The sequence below is a fragment of the Grus americana genome, chromosome 13 (assembly GCF_028858705.1).
Source record: "Grus americana isolate bGruAme1 chromosome 13, bGruAme1.mat, whole genome shotgun sequence".
Classification (NCBI taxonomy): Eukaryota; Metazoa; Chordata; class Aves; order Gruiformes; family Gruidae; genus Grus; species Grus americana.
The window spans coordinates 4,112,737-4,132,069 of NC_072864.1; the positions used below are offsets into that span (position 1 = coordinate 4,112,737).

A 19,333-nucleotide genomic window follows, 5' to 3' on the forward strand; every position below is an offset into this window, starting at 1 on the left:
GCTTCATACTACAGGGGGTTTTTGCTGTAATTTTGTACTCAGTGAAATGTCACCGCAGGAATAAGTAACAGATGACTTGCTTTACAGCACTGGGTAATCCCAGCTGTCCTCCCGCTCGGTCCTGCAGGCCGCTGAGATGCAAGTGAGCAACAGAGCAAGGAAACACACACTTATCCAAGATGTGGTATTGGAGGTACAAGACTTATTCCCTTGACCAGTTTTAAACATGAGTCCTCACCTTAAAATAAGTATTATTTCGTAGTCTCCAAGAAGTCCTGCGTTGCAGACACTAATCCTAATCAATGCCACTAGTCCTAATCGGTGTCAACAACAGCTTTATCCGAAATCCAGAAAGGTGATAAACAGGAATTTTCATGTTTCATTTACAAACTCTCCCCTCCCCCATCAGGAAAACGTATGTTTAGTAAATACCTCTGATGACATGAAGCACTTTTTATTGTTTGAGCTAAATGAATTTCATAGACTTAATTAGTTACACATTTCCCTAGCAGGAAATGGGAAGCCATTAAAACTACTGCATTGAAACGTCCCTCAGTTACTGCTTCTTTGCAGATGATTTCAATTTTGTTCTTCTGCCTTTTCCCATTGAGTGGTTTCAGCAGAGATGTCTGCGGAGCGGCACAGGCTGAACTTCTGCACCAGAGAAGTGCCGTTTGCAGGTCCCGCTGTCCTGCTGTGCCTACATCGCCCTGGGCCAACAGCCCTGCCCCCTTCCCACCCTGGCCCTCCCCACACCACCCCTCCGACGAGGACTGTCCCTCCACACTCCCTCCATCCCTTCCTGCCTCTCAGCCTGACGCCTCCATTTCGTATCTCAGTTTCCCAGTCCTGTGTTCCCTAACTTGCCCGGGTCTGTACCGCTTCTCCGTCTCCAGAAGGAAAACAGCCCCTATTTCCAAAACCCCGAACCTCTGGGCACCCTGTGTGCCCACAGCCCTGCGATTCTGACCCTCCGGTGTCCTGGTGCTTTCCTGTCACCTACAACTCAACAGGTAACGTTCAGCCTTTCAACTTCATGCTTTCATCTCTGTAACAAGAACAAGCGAAGAAAGAGGAAAGGCACAAGGAAAGCGGATGAGCAGACAGAAAGCCTTTTAATTTGTGCGAGTTCAAACCAATACGCTCAGAGGATAATGAGTATGATGTACTGCTGATTTCAGTTCAGGGCCACGTTGAAATAAGCTGAGCCATTTAATTAATGAATATACTTAAAACAAGGAATAGAGGGATAAAAATCACTGAGAGGTGCAATTATTTCGACAGATGCTGCAAATAAGGTCCTGTAATTCCTCATGGAAGGCTTGTGCTGAGCTAATTGTAACGCAGCGATTCCACAAACAGGCTCTTTCTGGGGACTCTTGTGCCTTGATCGTAAGGGCTGGAATTGGTCCTTCACTGGGGCTTCATTTGGCAACTTCTGAGACCTCATCAAAAGCTGAAAAGCGTTGCATTGTACTATCGTATATAAAACGGGGCAAGAATGACCGTTGCAGTTTGAATTAGTGAGCTGAGACGGGATCTTCGCATCGGACTCTGCTCGAGCTCCTGATCGTATTGCTGTTGAACACACGAAAGACACATCCAGAGAGACACAAGCGTGGCCTACACCATCCCAGGGATGGTGGATGCTGTGGTACCTCCATGGCGTCATGGTGTGACAAATGGACAAGGGCACGGCCTTGTGTGTGTGTCCGTTTTAGTCAAAGGTGATCACTGCGATTCTTTAACTCTCTGCCACTGCAGACTGAGAACAGGATGTCTGGAAAATCAAACTCTTCCTCAAAACAATTATCCACGATTTATGTCATCTCTAGCTTTTAATCTTTTTCGTAAGTCAAAACACATATTTTGCTCTTTTTTTTTTTTTCAGAGTATCCTGGATTGCTAGACAAAGTTCAGAATAAATCCTTAAATTCCCTGAAATCCACCTGCTCTGAGATTCTAGCTTTGAACTCAAAACCAGGCTTCCTTTGTGCAAGTATAAACCGTAAGCTTCTGTAGTGGGGGCCTAGAAGTCAGGGCTCAAACTTCCTTGAGCAATTTGCCATTTGAGGATGACTACAGAGGGAAGTGCTCGTTTTGAGTGAAGTCTGCTTTTTTTTTGGAAATTAAATCTATTTACACAAGCTCTTTGCAGCTTAACAGCTATGGTTAAATCTCTTGTAACCCCACACAGCATTATCACACTTGTTTGAGTAAGCTACCGGAATCTGCAAACACATCTTCTAATTTCAAAACTTGTTTACTTTCTTATTTGATAACATTCTATCTTTTCTGATGCTTCATTTCTTCCATTTCCAGTTACAATTGACTCTTCCATTACTTCAGGACTATCAAATATTGCAAAAGATGAATTACACAGAAATAGATGTTTGGTACTTTGTTAATACTACTCAGTAGTAACAATCCAAAAAGCATTCTAAAGACTCTAAAAGCCACTCAGAAAAATAGATAACATTCATTTAATTCATTCTAGTGATGTTGTTTATGTCAGCCTCAAATGTCACAGCATTTTCTCTTCTTTTAAAGGCAATTGAGAATCTGACTGCAATTCTGTTAGCCATTTTGCTACAACTGTTGATTTAACTTGAAAGGATGAGTGTTTTTATTGTGCAGAAAATGTCACAATAAAAACAGCCTTGCTCCAGAATGCAAAGATCGTCCACTTTCTGAAAGTGTGGCACAGCACCGCAAATGGGAACTGGCCTGGGGTCTCAGACCCACTTTAGAATTAGGCTGGCAGATGTCTTTGCAGAGACATTTAAGTGTCTTGTTGTTTTTTTTTTTTTTAAGAATGCAGATGTCCCAATCAAAATAAAGAATTTTTTAAAATGAAGATATTGCAATGTTCATGCGTATCATAGTTTCTTAATGGGAGGAAGAAGATGTACAGCCTTTGCTGCTTGAATACAGTGTCCACGTAATGACTTGTGAAAACATCTGGATACGCAAGCTGAGGTTAAGGAGCTATCTGAGAACCCCTGCTTCCAAATGGCAGTTGACCCATACGGTCCCACAGTGTGGAGACTGGGTTCTCAGCAACATCTGGGTCCTTAGCCACGACTCAGCTCTACAGATTGATTCCTGGTTTGCTGCACTACTTGCCAGTGCAGACACTATGAGGTACCTGCGACACCATCTATTTTTCTGCCTTTTACAGCATTGATTAATGTCAGCTAAAAGCTTTCCACTGACTTTTACATCCCATTGACAACTTCTGATTCATATTTGTCTCCAGAGACAGAAACCACATGTTCTACAGAGGAAAATGGGACAGATGAAAGGCAATGGGATTTTTTATTTTTATCACATACTGCTTCTTCTAAATGTATAACCTGATATTGATGTACTGCCATTTTTACCACCGAATATCCATTTGAGAATAGAAGACACTACACAGACATCAGGAGACCTCTTAACATCAGCTGGATGTATGAACTGCTTAAGACTACGGACTTTCTCCCAGAAAATTGCATGGCCTCCCCTACACTAAAAGAAACATCTATCCGTATTTCAGTGACAACCAGAAGCAGTACACCTATAGCAGTCACAGCTACTGCGTTAACACAGTATCATAAAAAACCACTTAGGACATGGTTCTTCAACAGCCGTTACCCTTCCTCAGGAAGCAGTCACACTACAGTTGAAACGAAAGGACCGCTCTTCCAATGATCACGCAGTGATGTTCCACAGTCGAGTGTTTCAGGCATTGTCATGTTAAGCAATCTTTCTTTGGAGATATAAACAGTCGGTACAAAGGAAAGGGAATTACTGAACAGGTTTGTAATTAGCCAGACTAAGCACTACATGTTAAGGGCACCCATATTCCTCCAACTGATGACGTAAACAAGCACTCAATTGTATTTAAAGCATAATTGGGAAAAAATCATGATGTACACAAAATACAGGAAGAACACTTCAGAAAGAGCTCGTACAAAACAAAATATTTACTAAGTCTCAGAGAAGCCTTCTGATGGGAGATGTCTGACTTCCAGCATCACCAAGGAAATACCCTCTTACAAGATTCTTGGAGCCGGTATGGACTTTCCAAGAATATTCTTAAAGTTAGTCCTAGTGTAACACATCTGCTCTTCAAACTAATGCTCCTCTGCTTCTCCTAGGTTCCCTCATCACCCTGGAAGGAGACCCTGCCTGAGACCCTCATCTCCAAGTACAACACGGGAGCAGCTGATAGGAACACATTGAAACCTGCATACAAAAACCCAACAAGGCGGCAAACAACTGTGGTGCTGTGAGAGAGACCTAATTGTGTCCTTCTTTCATCTGCAATGAGCCTTACACATGAAACAAGAAGGTATCTAATCCAAAACTGCTGATGAAAAGGAAAGGTAAAACACAGCTAGAAAAACCTCCTTTGTTGCAGTGCTACTGTGAGCAAAGTGGAAAACCAAGAAACCAAATTTGCTACGCTCTGTATCTGCCCTATTAGCCTGACACATCATGTGAGTTGTCACTAATGGAAAATTCAGTTTATACCAACAGGCAGGCATTTGTTAATCCACATGGCAGTTTTAAAGCAAAGTTTTAGCAGCTTGGGGGTGAGAGAAATAAAAAGAAGTGGAAAATATGTTGCTTCAGAAGCCGAGCATTTAGAGAACTTCTATTTGCAACAAAGTACAGAAATAAACAACTTCTTGTAGATACTGCCCTCATGCTGCCTTTTAATTGAACTACATAGATCAAGGAGTGCTACAGGGAAGAGAAAAACAAACCAGTAAGGAATTTAAATGAGTTTTAGGAAGGAATTAGGAAAGTTAAAAACAAGCCAGGACACAGCTGTAAATACCACAGATCCGAGTACAACAGTACAATGGATTTTCACGTACATTGCAGCAGCTCTTACAGACGCCTGTGCAGATCATCCCCTTCAAGCCAGACCCCACATTCTTTACATGTTTCTCACATGCGTTTTGGATGCTATTACGGATCCCTCTTGCGTGAGCCCCCACTCCTGTCGTTACATCCGTATGTGTGGATAACACCTACACCTGTAACTCCAGCCAGGACTGCCCAGGATGTCTGGCTTTTACATGAACCGCTGAGCCCTTCTCATTTGGGACTGGTAATTCTTCTCATTAGACCCAAACACACATTCTTAAAAGACTCTGTCTTCAAAGAGGGCTGGCTCACCCCAGGAATAAATCATTTGGTTATAGGCAGGCACTTCTGAACATTTTACCCACGGTGAAAGGAAAGCGCTATGTTATGTTTTCTAATAAACTACTCACTGTTACGACAAACTTTGTTAGTCTCAAGGTCAGCTCCCTCTCCCCACCTCTTTCCACCTCGCCTAGCTGTTTCATTCAACAGCTTCTTCTGCTCGTCACATTGAGTGTAATGATCTAAAAACCAAACAGCCACTTTACCTGTCTACTGCTACGAGACCTGAGCTTGTAACTGAAGATCCCGGATAAGAAATAATTATAATGATCACCTTCAGAAGAGTCCAAAACCCAAAAAGCAAAATTTAAGTTCTGGCTGAAGTCAATGGGAGCGTTGCCAGAAACTTCAACGCTGGCAAGATTTCATCCAACATTTCTTTCACATTAGATTTAATTAGTGGTTGGTAATGAGGCACTCTTAAAATTCTCCACATCTGGGGAAAGAGAAACATGATTAGGTTAGAGTGTACAGTTATAATTCACAAATTGGATTGTTAGAACTAGTTTTCCTCTGCTTTTTTTCTCCTTCTTTGCCAGGAATAACACAATTAAACTCAGCGTCTCCACACACAATTCAGTCAGGAATGACTAACGTAAGGTGGTGCTGAAGAAACCTGCTGCAGACTACTGAACTGGAGGCCTGATTTAGGGTTCTCATTTCAGATTCCATGAAAGTCAGAATACTTCACATATGGTACTTTACAGAAGATCACAAATTAACCACAAGGCATCCATGAACATGCCTTCAGATGGAAAATACATCAAGAGGATGTATTGGGTTTGCATGGCAAGGTTTTGGTAGTGGGGGGCTACAGGGGTGGCTTCTGCGAGAAGCTGTTAGAAGCTTCCCCCATGTCCGATAGAGCCAAGGCCAGCCAGCTCCAAGATGGACCCATCACTGGCCCATCAGTGATGGTGGTTGCGCGTCTGGGATAACAGTTCAGAAGTTAAAAACACCAAGAGCAATTGCAGCCCGTGGGAAGGACTCATATTGGAGAAATCTGTGGAGGACTGTCTCCCATGGGAGGGACCCCAGGCTGGAGTAGGGAAGAGTGTGACGAGTCTTCCTCCTGAGGAGGAAGGAGTAACAGAGACAACGTGTGATGAACTGACCACAACCCCCATTCCTCGTCCCCCTGTGCCGCTGGCGGGAGGAGGGAGAGAAATCGGGGGTGAAGTTAAGCCCAGGAAGAAGGGAGGGGGGTGGGGGGGGGTGTTTTAAGATTTGGTTTTATTTCTCATTACTCAACTCTGATTTGATTGGTGATAAATTAAATTAATTTTCCCAAGTTGAGTCTGTTTTGCCCGTGATGGTAATTGGTGAGTGATCTCTCCCTGTCCTTATCTCGACCCACGAGCTTTTTGTTATATTTTCTCTCCCCTGTCCAGCTGAGGAGGGGAAGGATAGAGCAGCTCCAGACAGGCTTAACCCACCACAAGGAAATTAGTCGAAAAGTAAACACCTCTTTTCTTTCATCAGGTTAATGAACACAGACCATTTTTCTTGCCAACGGTGTCCTTGGCTGAATCAAATGAGGTTGTGCTCCTGGAAAATGAGCACCCCTTGGAAAATCTCAGCTGTGAGAACACCAGAAATGTGCCTCTGGAGAGGACCCACAGAAGCCAAGGTGGTGACACACACTCTGCAATGCCATGCCACGCCATGCCACTGCCTGCTCAGTCCAACTCAGGGACTGGCTTAGCCCTAATAGCGAGACTAGTCAAGCCTTATTTTCATTTATCACAACACTGAATTCCCCCTTGATTTAGTGAGTCTGCCAGACCTGACTTCTGAGGACCTGCAGGTGATAGAAACTGAGTAGAAGACAGCATCTCGCTTATTTTCTGGCACTGAGCTGCAATAAAAAAGTACGAATACACACCCAGAAGTAGATGTTGCACTGGAGTTACAGCAGTGGTTGTTCCAGAAAAGGGATTCCAGTGAGAATCCACCTAATGGCTTTGCAGTCCATGCAGGGATGTCCATGCACTAGGGAAGGAATAAATAACAGTAGAGTGGGGTGGCATGGCTGGTATGAACGATGCTCAAGTCCAACAAGAAGGTTGCACACATTCGAAGAAGAGGGAAAATGGGAGGACAGAGGAAGTTCAGCAGTCTGGCATGTAATTTTCATATTTCTTGGAAAGAAAATACAAACAAAAGAAGTTTACTTATATTTGAGATTCCATAGGAAGCTGTTTCTTTGATTTGCTAAGAAAGAATTTTCTTGGTCATGTCAAACTCCTCTAATATTCCAGGTCAGAAAAGCACAAAGCCTGGAAGCTGAGCTCAACATACTACTGCAACATAAAACCAAAGTCAGATACGAGCTGTAATAATGGCTGGAAATGTGGATTTTATTTCCATTTGCTTTCCCGACTAAGTGCTCCCTGGTTTTCATTAACATTTGGAAGAAATCATGCCGACTCCAAACCAATTAGAAGGGGAAGCCAGGAAATGTAACATGGATTATGGGATCACTGTCTGGATTAAGCTGACCAGAGAACGGCTACAACCTTCACTTTCACAAAATACAATAGTTTCCTTTTGTGAATGCAAATGAGTGCACAGCATAGTTACAGCTATATTATTTTATCCAGGACTATTTTTTCTTTCACTTCCCAGAGGATTACTACTTTTGCTTAGAATAATAAGCAATAAAAATGAGTAGGCTGTAAAACCCAGTGATCTGGATGGGGTTACTCCCAACCTGCTTCAAACCAGCAAATGTTCACGATCTCTGGTCCCGAACGACAGAGATAAAGGACCATGGCTGGAAGTTTGCTGCAGTCCCAGGAAGGGCAGACACTCACAGACTTCCACACACAGAAAGAAGACTGAATAGTCAGAGAAAATTCACATTTTAAGAGTGTTACTGCCCTTCAAACATCCTTTGCTATATCTAGGCGGTGTGTGGAAAGACGACATTCATTTCACTATACAGCCTGGAACAAGAAGTATTGAGTTTCTAACCTGCTTTTACTCAGTTAAAACCAAAATGAGCAATGACATTCAGCATAACCGCAAGATCAAATGTCATAAAATGCCCAGTGCCTTAATTTTGCCTTGAAGGTATCATGTTTTCATCCTCATCAAGGTGTAACTGTGCATACCTACCAATGTGACATCCACGGGGGAACACAGTCGACTTTGCATTTTACACACGACCTGAGATGCGGTCAGTGATGCTAAAGAAAACTGCGTAGGCTATTGAACACAATCAAGCTCCCGTACAATTTACATGAGTCTGTCATTGGCATCGGCTGAAATCTCACTAAAACCACAGAACAGTGGCTGACCTTGTATAAACCTTTTTCTGCTTAAGAAGTACTTGTCAAGAATAAGTTTGCAATGAAAAGACTCATCTCACTTCTCCAAAATGCTTCTGGAAATACACAACCGTCAGAAAACAAGGTGGCACTTTCTGCTCTGGGACTGAGGAGCAGCCAAGCAAATGTTATTCTAATATTTCATGTTGTTACTAGAAAGAGGCACTCTGATACGCAGACTTCCCTTGAATTCTTGACTGCAATGCAAAATTTGGGGACTTGAGCCTTACATACACCACAAATCACATCAAACTGTTCAGGACAAATAGAAACATACTTCTGAGAAAGCTCCCCCACAAATAGACATATAAAATTCCTCCTTGTATAAAACTGATACATATTCATAAACCTGAATTCATTCACTTGGGGAACGTTGAATATATAACCTGTATGTACTACAGCCTTTCTCTTCCCCAAAACCTGGAGCACCCTAAGGAGCTGCATATATAATTTTACTGATTCGATAATATTATATTATAGAACTGTACTCTGTCACTGTCTGGCCAGGCTGTGTGATCCGGAGGGAGTGAATCTCTGCGGAGCCTATTTCTGTTCCAAGCAGAGGAACAGAGCTGTTAAAAATTAAGCGCTGTCGGTGTACCGGCCTTTTCTCAGGATCCAGGTCTGAGAACAAAGATGTTTCTCTCCAGCAGCAGGGCAGCGAGTCTGAAACTTGAACAATCACTTCTTTTTTCCCGCAGGACTTTTTCACTCCAGTGTGCGAGCGTGCCTCTCTTTCCAATTCCTTTTAACTCCTCGGAGAGCAATCACCTCTTCTAATGGAAGTGATGCCAAAACTCCCAGGACCACAAGCACGGCCAAAAGAATATAAATCCTTCTCCCACTTTCTCTCTTAATCTCCACTAAATCCCCTTACATTATGCTGAATTAGATAACAGGGAGGGCATTAATATTTCTGCAGATAAGAAATAAGCTGCCCTCAGTTAAACAGCCCCTATTATTTATATCCATGTGAGCAACGATCGTGGTTTAGAAGATGCTGGCTTCCCTGGCTTTTTTCCTTTTTTTTTTTTTTTTTTAAACCATTTGCATATTTCAACTAAACTTGTGAAGCTGGGGACAGAAGTTATTAGAGTAATGGGAAAAGCCTGATGGAACAAAGCTGATCCAGAACGTGGATTGAGGAATATTATATAACTATAAAATGTTTCCCAAAAGCAAGTGAATAGTGCCCTGAATCTGTGGAGATGACATCACCGCCTCCTAAGAACTTAATTCCCACAGATCCATTGTATCTTATTATTATTTACAGGGAAAGCACTGAGTGAGATTGTCTCCAAATCGCACGCTGTGAGCAGCCATTAGGCTTAGGAAGCGCCGTTGCCTGTACTGGCTTCAAGAACTGGGTTTGCGGGCTTCGTTTTGATCATCGGTGCCGCCAAGATGCGGATCCCCTTCGCACCCACCTGCTCCTGCGACAGGGACGTTGCCTGTTGTTGATGGCTAGGGGTTTTCTGAGCAACACTCACCTGCCAGGAGAGAGAATCTGAATGAAGGTAGAAAAGGGTCTTTAAATATTTTGTCCAAGCCACAGATGGGAGCATTAAAAACCCAATTAGAAAAGTACATTTTTTATTCTCACTTGAGCTGAAAGGTTAGTCTGAACCGTAAGTATGGACGAGACAACCCCAGGTAAAACAAAATCCACGTAGCAATTCAGCAGGAACAGTTGATGAAACAATTACCAAATGAATCGCCTGAATCTGCGTTTCTGAGGTACAGGTCTGATTGTCCGGCAGTTAAATTAATGGCCAGTTGGAAGCTCAGTGCTCGAATGATTCAACAGAATATTCATTTGCCATCAGTAAACACATACAAGAGGAGTTAGATGAGAAATTCCTTGTAGCTATTGAAATTAGCACGATCTGGGCAAACTACCTCTAGTAATTTCTTTGATGAATGAAAGAGCACACGTCGTAATTTTTCCGAATGTGCCTATTATTTTAAACTGTTTGTTCTATCATTGTCTCAGCAAATGAAGGGAAACGGATTGTTAGGAAATAAATACCTGTGATTATTCAATCTGTACGTTTAGTCACAAAAAGTGCATAATTTTCTGTTCCTGAATGGAAATCTATTCTTCTCCTGCAATGTTTGCTCAGTGTATTCTTGCCAAACAGAACTTTTGCAAAGAAGCATAAAGAAGAAACACTAACAAGCAAAACAAGGGTTTCCCAGTCACATTATTGCATACTTTTATTTCTGTTCAGCTAGCCGCTACACCGGGTAGTCCTGCTGACGTGTTCCATTTCGAGCTACGAATTGCATCCACTACTCTCAGTCTGTCTCCTGTATCCACATCGTTCTTCCCCTCTCTCATCCTCATTGTCCAAGAAACGAACCTGCAAATTTCCTGTTACACCTGCAATTTCAATAAACTCCATATAAATCCAGCTGCAAAGATTTCACAGCATCAGGCAGGGAGATCATGTTAATAATTTACATCTACAGTGTTTAAGCCCTGTAAATCTCTGCAGGACTGATGATGTGCTCGGCTCTGGCTTCACACATTGCCATGCAAGGGAGCACAGAGTCAGACGAGCAGAAGGAAGGTGTTTTTCCTCACCTCCTCCCAAACACTGCCCTCTCCCCTCCCTAGAGAACTCTGGTCATATAATCGATTTTTGACCAAGCCCTGGAGAAGCTTTTTGTATAGTCAAGTGAAGAAATAGCCTGACAGACTGCTCGCCGTGTCTAATCCTGCAAATCAGGACCAATAATCGTCTTAACTCTTCAGCAGATCTATTTTTAATGAGTGCCACCCACTATCTGACTTTCGGCTCCCGATTCCAGATGTGAAGCTATTGGCTGGTGGCTAATACTGGACTTTCACTGGGACGGTATAATCCGTCGGGATTATTCAGTGAGACGCTTCCCTCTTCTTCTTACATAACCAAGGGGACCTTTCTTCTTTCTCATCAGAATCGAGTGTTTTCTAAATTCAGGCCAGAAAAGCTGTTCTCTCAACTCACCAACTGTACACTGACATTTATCCATTTATAAATACAATATACTGAACTCAGATAACTAGACTCCTAATTTTAGGGCTTTCTGCTTTTCAGTAATTGTAGCAATTAAATCTCGAACAATAACACATTTAACTTTTCACCAGATTCACATTTGCCTTGGGAAAAAACCCCCAAATTTTAATCATAGTCTAAATCTTATATAATTCTTCAGGAGATGATTCATAGCGCAATTGCATTGGATGACAACTGCATTTTGAAAGATACACACATAGACATTAATGTTGTCTGCCAGAATATCAATTTTCTTTGAAACATATAAACTCACACTGCCTTCCTTTGACTGAAGGAAGAAATCTGTCAATGTTTTTAAAGTTCAATATGAAATACCTCCGTTTCGACAAGAACTGAGTGGGAAGATTTTTCCTGTTCCCTGAAGAACTGTAAGATTTTGGAAATGTTTCGTGTTGTGCATCAGGACAATCTATCAACACTTTGAAAATCTTCAAGGAACAGAAATTGGATTTCTTGTCATCGGTTCTGTGCAGCTGAAATGTTTCATTCTTGTAATTTGAAAAAATTTTGTTCCTATTTGAAACCGTTTAAATTTTTTGAACTGGAGATATTATCTAAAATATTGAAATGAAAAATTAATGTCATCTAGAAAAACACCACTTTTCTTATTTTGAAAATGATCTTGAAAATAATTAAAAATAAGGCAAGAAATTCCTTTAAAAAGTCATTTACCAAAGGAAAAATTCTATTAATTTCAGGTAAAAATTTCTCAGGGTGACTATTTCTTTAGGAATTAATAGGTCTGTGCGTTCAGTTACCTGCATTATAGTGTCTGAATTGGAACAGTCAACTTGAATAAGAGCCAGGGAGAACTGTTACACCTTGGCATTGCATTACCAGTGCAATATCCAGGGGAAGGCAGGGAAGAGCGGAGGGCAGCTGGCTGTGTTATCTGTTTAATGAAGTGGACATATGTTTCTACCCAGGAATCTTACAAATATTAAATATTCCTCACAGTTTAATTAAGGAAAATAGTGCTACATGATTTTATTTTATGGAAATTGGAAGCTTACAGAGACAAAAGCTGTCCCCATTTTGACTGTAATGGGTTTGGCTTTTCCTGTTACTCTCTAAATTCTCAATCAAAAAAAAAAGTGGGATCTTTTATTTACAACTTTCTTAAAAGAAAATATTTCTTTTAAACACCCACTTGATAGATGGTCAGAAGCGTAAGAACCATGGGATTTCACAAACAGAAGGATTAATGAAATATATATGTCTGGGTTTGACTTTTGTACTTGAAAACAGAAAGCATTTCTGTGATTTCTTGACTGCACCTGTACTACGTCTTTCCTTCACACGTTCCTTCCCATTCTGTCCTACCAAGTGACCTTTCTGCAGCGACCTCACGTTGCTGATGCCAGCCACAGACAAGACCCTGCAGACGTCTGACGCGTGCCCTGCCCACCCAGAGCTGCTGTGAAAGCTTTGCGACTCGACCGGTGGGTTCACTCACCCAGCTGGGGACGCGGACAGACCGGGTGATTGCAAAAATGTGTTACCTAGGAAACCAGAAAATCCTGAAAATGCACTATCGCTCGATGAAAACAGTTCATTCAGTGATTTAACTGCTTCCTCTCGATTTAATTTGGTCTCGATGACAATTTTTTTTTTATTTTGACTCTTTAAGTAGAAAAAACCCCTCACTTTATCCACATTTTTAAAGCTACATCACAAATAGTTCATAGGACTTGGGCAAAGATACAACAAAGGTTGGTGGCAGGACTGGAGATGGACATTTGATCTCTTCATCTCCTAGACCAGTGCTTCAACCTTTCTATAGATGATGAATTTGAGATATTTTTTCATAAATCCTGTGGTTCTGGTTGAAAGGTCAGGCTTTATCATTATCGTGTTTCAATGATTGCGAGGGATTTCAAACCTATGGCACGTACGTAGCAGCTACCACAAATCAGTCACACAGATGAATGCAATGAGATTGCTCTGCGTGCTTTGTCCTTGATTGTCTCTACATTACAGAGCTGGGGATTTTTTCAACTCGTGCACTTTTTAAAACATTTGGTTAATTTTGAAAGGCCAAGTAAAATGTTTTCCCATGCTTTGCATTTAATGTCATTTGAACAAAGGCTGGAACAAACAATTATGAGATGCAGCAAGAGATTACGGGTGTGCAATCAGTGCCTGCTTAGCAAGTCTGGCTTGGGAAGAGCTGGAAGCAGACGCCACGACTCTTGTTGTTACAGTGCTGTCTGAATGAGGTATCACATACAATATCCTTTGTTACTTTAGGACAATCCCTAATGGACTGAATCACTACATCACTGTAATCTGATTTAAAATGAGAAATAGCCATAAACATCTGCTGCATCACCATCCAGTTTGGCTTTACTAAACTCCTGGGTGTATTGCAATGAAGAAGACACCATCTGTTGCCAAGGTCTTGCCCTTTCCATCTTCTCTACTAACAACCTCCAAGAACAAGAAAATCCACAGAATGACTCAGAGGTAGAGCAGGACTGAGACCAGAGCTCAGTGGAAGATGTCACTTTGCATGGTAGGTCAAAACATCCATGCAGTCGCTCACAGCTACCCACGTACTCCCACATAAATACATGAGTGTACTTGGAGAAGCTCTGGCTGCGGAGTCATCCCACAAACATCTGTGCTACTTGCTACACTTCCTTCTCCAAAGGATCATGGTGATATGGGTCATATTTGGAGGAAGCTAATTGACTGTCCTGAGCTGAGGGGGATGAAAGAAGACTGACTGTGAATCAGTACTATGAAATAGGAATAAAAGCAATCCCAGTTGCTGTATATATCGGTGTGTTCATGTCATCTTGCTTATTTTTCTGCTGTGAAAGAAAATAAACTATAGGAGATCCATCAGCAGCTTTTTCTGGCTGCTTCCAGCTATGCTGTTAGAAATATAATGGATTTGGAGAATGCATAATATTTCCTGACCTTCCCAGTCAGGCTCCAACCCCAGTGAAACTCATGGGCAAGAGCAGCAAGTAGCAACATAGACCACTTTCGGGGTTATGAAAGGAAGACCCTTTCCCCTGACTGGCCAAAGATTTTCCCCAGCATTTTAGTTTAGCCTCAAACATTCATTCTTGATCCTGGCATTTCCATTTTCCAGGGACTTTTGCCAATGATAGACCTCAAAAAGTAATCAGGGGCATTACATTGTAAAAAAAAAAAAAAACCAACCCAAAACCAAAACCAAACCACCCAGAGAAACTCCTCGGCAAATTGTCTTCTAAAAAACCCCCTGTTATCTATACACTGAATTAAAAATAAAACACATGCATGACAGAAAGAGAGAGAAAGGAAGGAGTCACTTGCCTTCGCTGTTTGGCTTCTTGTGTATTGGCTGCGTTGTGCAGAATATACTGTTCGACACCCCCAACAACATTACACTTTCACGGACCTAAGGGCCTTAGGATTTCAGCAGACAGTTCTCACACAGTTGTTTCAGTCTTAAAATCTCTCTGCTAAGTAAATTTACATAATCCAGTGACAGATTGTACTCTAACTGTGTAGACAGAAGAAATAATCAAGTACAGGACAGAAAATCCCAGACGCTCATATGACTTTACTGCCAGAGAAACCAGTCGGTTTCTTAAATTACAAAGAACATATCAACAAACAGCAATAATGTAGTGAACTGTGGCACGGAAGGGCTCGATCCCTGTTCTAACACAGTACTTGGCTTGTCCAGCTTGGGTCTAATCTTCTTTCATCTTTGTGGTCAGAGAAAAAGGAAATGCAAAGTTGGCACAAGTCTTGCAGAAAGATTTTGGGGGCAACAGGGATTTGTTTCATCTCTATTTCATCTGTCATTGCATATTTCTTTGGTAGTTAAGTGGGATCAGTTGTGGAAGGAGGATATTTTTCCTTCTAGTTTTCCAGAGGCTGATTCTTTTTAAAATAAAGGTCTGTTTTGATATGTTACGGCTCTCTGGCCTGGTAGCACATCCATAGCACAGGCAAGGCCAGTGGCTCCATGCCGGGAAAGGCTGCTGCAGTGTCTTGGTACCAAACTCATTCTCCCTTCCCGTTGAGGAAGTCAAGCAGATGCGACTCTGCTCCCTGCTGTGTATTTCTCTTAATTACAGTGAAACCCAAACCACAACGTTTTATATGTTTCAAATGTCACCTTACAGAAATTCTCCCTGTGTTAGCACAGGCTCCCCAAACCCTGTGGAAGAAATGTGTCTTGTGTAGATGATGAAAGACAGGAATGGTAATGCTGTGCAATTCAACCTCCTTCTCCACAGAAGTCAGGGGCCACACCCAGAGAAGCCGCCTCTCTTCCCAATCACGCGTGCAAGAAGAGAATTGAAGCTGATCTTAGCCGACCGAGTCGTGATGAGCGTTTCAGCCCAAGACTCTGAAGTCTTGACTTTGCTGAAATAGGTAACAAAGCTCGCAAGAGCTTAATGAAGCTGAGTCTCAGCCCAGTTCGCTGTTTTCCAAGTCTAGGGCTATTACATTAGTCCGTGGTACTTGTAAACAAGAGACAGTTTCCCACAGATAAAACATTCAGTTGTTAGAGCCAACAGACCGGATTACCTAGGTAACTCTCCTTCTCTTCTAGATAAGCATGTGAAATAATAGATGAGCAGATACTTCTGCTGTTCACATTTACAAACAAACTGGCATTCGTCATGTTGTCCGCCCCTGCCTTACAGTCACTGCTCTAAGTGCGAAAAGCACGTTCATCTGTCCAAAGCCTCCAGCGTGTTTGGATGGAAGGAAAATTTAAAAAAAAAAAAAAAAAAAAAAGCCAACTATTCTTCAGTGCAAGGGTTTAGGACATGCTGATACAGGTGTGATCCTTCATATCTCGTGGCAAATCACGGGCTCCAGCTGTCCTCCAGAAATGGGAGGGAGGTCGGTGCCTCTGGGGCAGATACTGGCACCTGATAGACGCTGTTCCCTAAAGAAACTAATTGGGAATGCTTTCTTCTGGCCACCACTGGCTTTGTATTAACATCTACCTTCCTCCCCATGTCCTGCCTGCTTTTTGGCATTTATTTTGTAATGTTGCCTTGTTGAACTTGGATGGCTGTAGGCTTTTGCAGCCATAGGCAAACGTTAACAGATCTCTCTTTTGTTTCTATCCAAACTAATTTTTTAATACTTTTTAATTGGGCTATTTAGCATAATGTCACAGAATTACATTTTCATCTAAGAAATAATAAATATTTTAACAGGTTTTGTCTCCCTTGTCTTGTTTTTCATTCCCTGATCAGCAATACCTTACTCAGTGCCTTATGGAAAAGATGTTGCAGAGAGGTTACTGCATCCCTCAGACACTTTCAATGTTAAATTTTTTTTGCCTTCATTTTTCTCTATCCTGTGTGATTTTTTTTTCCTTCTCTTTTGACTCGGTTTCCTTTGATTTTCTGTCTTCTTTCTCTTTCTCCTTTGTCTTGGGCTGCAGGTGCCCTGCAATACCCCCAGTCCTTCCAGCTGCTTTTCTTTTTCAAATCCCTGCAGCTGCAGCCAGGAAAAAAAGCAGGAGGGATGAGAGTCCTGCAGCCGTGTGCTGGGAAGCAAGAGGGAAGCCAGGAGCCGGAGGTCGGCAATCCGACTGAGGACTATGAGGGACAACAGCCTTGAGAAACAAACACCCTGTGACCGTAATTCAAATACGTAGCTAAAAATTATCAACAGAGAAACTGAGGGGGCTGAGGGTGAAAATTTCCATTTAATTTCAGTGCCTCCTGGACTCCTCACTTTCTTAAGATCCTTCCAAATTGAGTTAAATCTTGCGGTCCTCAGGCAACTTTCCCACTGACTGTTACCAAGTATCCTGCTTGCACACCTCCCGAAGGATGTGTCAGGCCCCGTTTCCACAACAAAGAAGTGATTTATTCCAAACTGACACACCAGATGGACATACAGACCTCCAAAGATGTTAATTCCAACACCCGTCCTCTGGTTTGTTTGAGGCAACCACAGTAATGAAAATAAATGCCTCGGGCCTGACAGAAAGCAGGCGTTTGATTACATTAACAGCTAGTTTTCTAGCCAAAAGTGGTAACAAATTAAATAGCCATCTGAGATATTAAATAATAAACTCATGTATTCTGGCACAAATTGCCATCTGTGGCTCGCTCACTGAGGGCTCAGTCTTCAAAGGCACTGAGCGCCTTAGTGCGGTTCCAGGAAAGCATTGCGAGCGAGTGGTTGGTTTTAAACATGTGTAGTAGCAGCGAAGCCCAAGAAACAATTCACATAATGAACATTAAGCCTGTACTTAACTACTTTGCTATGATAAAGCCAGAAAATTCAAACAAACTTTTTTTTATAGATATATATATATATGAACATTTAAAATATAGGTGAACAAGCACCTCCCTAAGTAAAGCAAGTGATGAGTTACTTCAGATTTGCACTGTTAGGAGTAATATCCTGCAGTAGATACAGATAGCCAGTATTACTTTACAACAGTTAATATTTAAACTTGAAACAACAAAATTACGTAATTCAGAGAAAAGATTGGACGTGAACTGCCAATATCATTATTTTAGCAGACCCCACAAGCAATGTTTCTCATTAAGGGTGATACCGTGTTTCTGAGGTTCGCAAGCTCCAGTGTAAACATTTGCTCTGCACAGCAATGTAGTTGAAGAAATGTCAGTTCTGAAACACAAAATCCCACTTCTTGAGGTCTCACGGGTGTTCAAGTTCCCTCTAGAGGAGGCAGCTTTGTGGGAAAATATTTCAGCTAAAGCCATTGCTGCTAAATAAAGGGAAAAGCCAGAAATCACCAGCTCCACCAGTGTAAACTACCTGCCCGACCTGCAAGTAGCATTTTAATTGCAGCATCATTGTACAGAATATATGTTTTAAGATTTCACAGCAGCAACACACAAGATTAAGCTATGTAGCCAGTCTTCTCAATTTTATTTTCCGCTCTTTGGTGCCTTCCCCTCTTTCTTTAAGTTTCAGGTCCAGTAAGTTGGTGGTTCTGAGAATTTTAGCCTATATTAAATTAGATTTAAAAAATAAATAAAAAAAATTCAACACTAAGACTTCATGGTTACAATGAAAAGATTTAAAATGTAGCCTAAATATGCTTTTCAGAACAGGAGGTACAAGTAAGAGAATATCTTCATTTTTTTATAAACCAGTAGTAATTTAGGAAGCTTAATTTGTGATTTAATGGCAGGTGTTGGCAGGTTAAGCACCTGCTCTATCAATATGAGATCCCGTTGGGTCATTTGACTTGCTGACTTAAATTTAAGTACATGAACAAGTACATTCCTAAACCAGAGCTGCTGGCAGGAAATATCCCAGCAAGACTGAATTTTAAGGTAATTGATCTCCAAACCTCTCCAACAAAATTCCCTGCTCTACTTGCCTACACAGTCAAGCTGAAACAAAGTCTGTATTAGAAAGATAAGCAATTGTAGATGATTTTGATCATCGTTTCAAGCACTGAAGAGGAAATTGCAAACAACTTCCAATAGTTTCAATACTGAAAACATGTTCTTTATATCAGCAGTGTGTTCATTCCATATTTAAAATCCAGTGCTCTCTAGTGCAAATGCCTTGTGTGAGTGCAAACGTGACATTGCACAGACATACAAGGGGATAACAATTTTGTCCAGTAAGTGCCCATGGCAGATGCTTAATTCCCTGGGAAGCTGTGACCTCAAGTGAGATTGCACAAGGGACCACGCTGGGTGCTTGGTGCGTGAGTCTCTGTGTGTGCTCCTGCAACACACTGGGTCTACTGAAGCTGCAATTAATGAAAAG

General features: G+C 41.7%; 1 long non-coding RNA gene across 1 annotated transcript in view; it reads right to left on the reverse strand.

Annotated features, from left to right (window-relative positions):
* Positions 1 to 1,226: 1,226 nt before the first annotated feature.
* Positions 1,227 to 19,333, reverse strand: part of LOC129212313 (uncharacterized) — a 35,019-nt gene continuing 16,912 nt past the window's right edge. Inside the window, exons 2-3 of the long non-coding RNA XR_008579140.1 lie at positions 7,088 to 7,194; positions 1,227 to 5,638 (exon numbers count right to left, since the gene is read on the reverse strand). This is a non-coding gene — a long non-coding RNA (uncharacterized LOC129212313). The remainder of the gene's footprint in view (positions 5,639 to 7,087; positions 7,195 to 19,333) is intronic.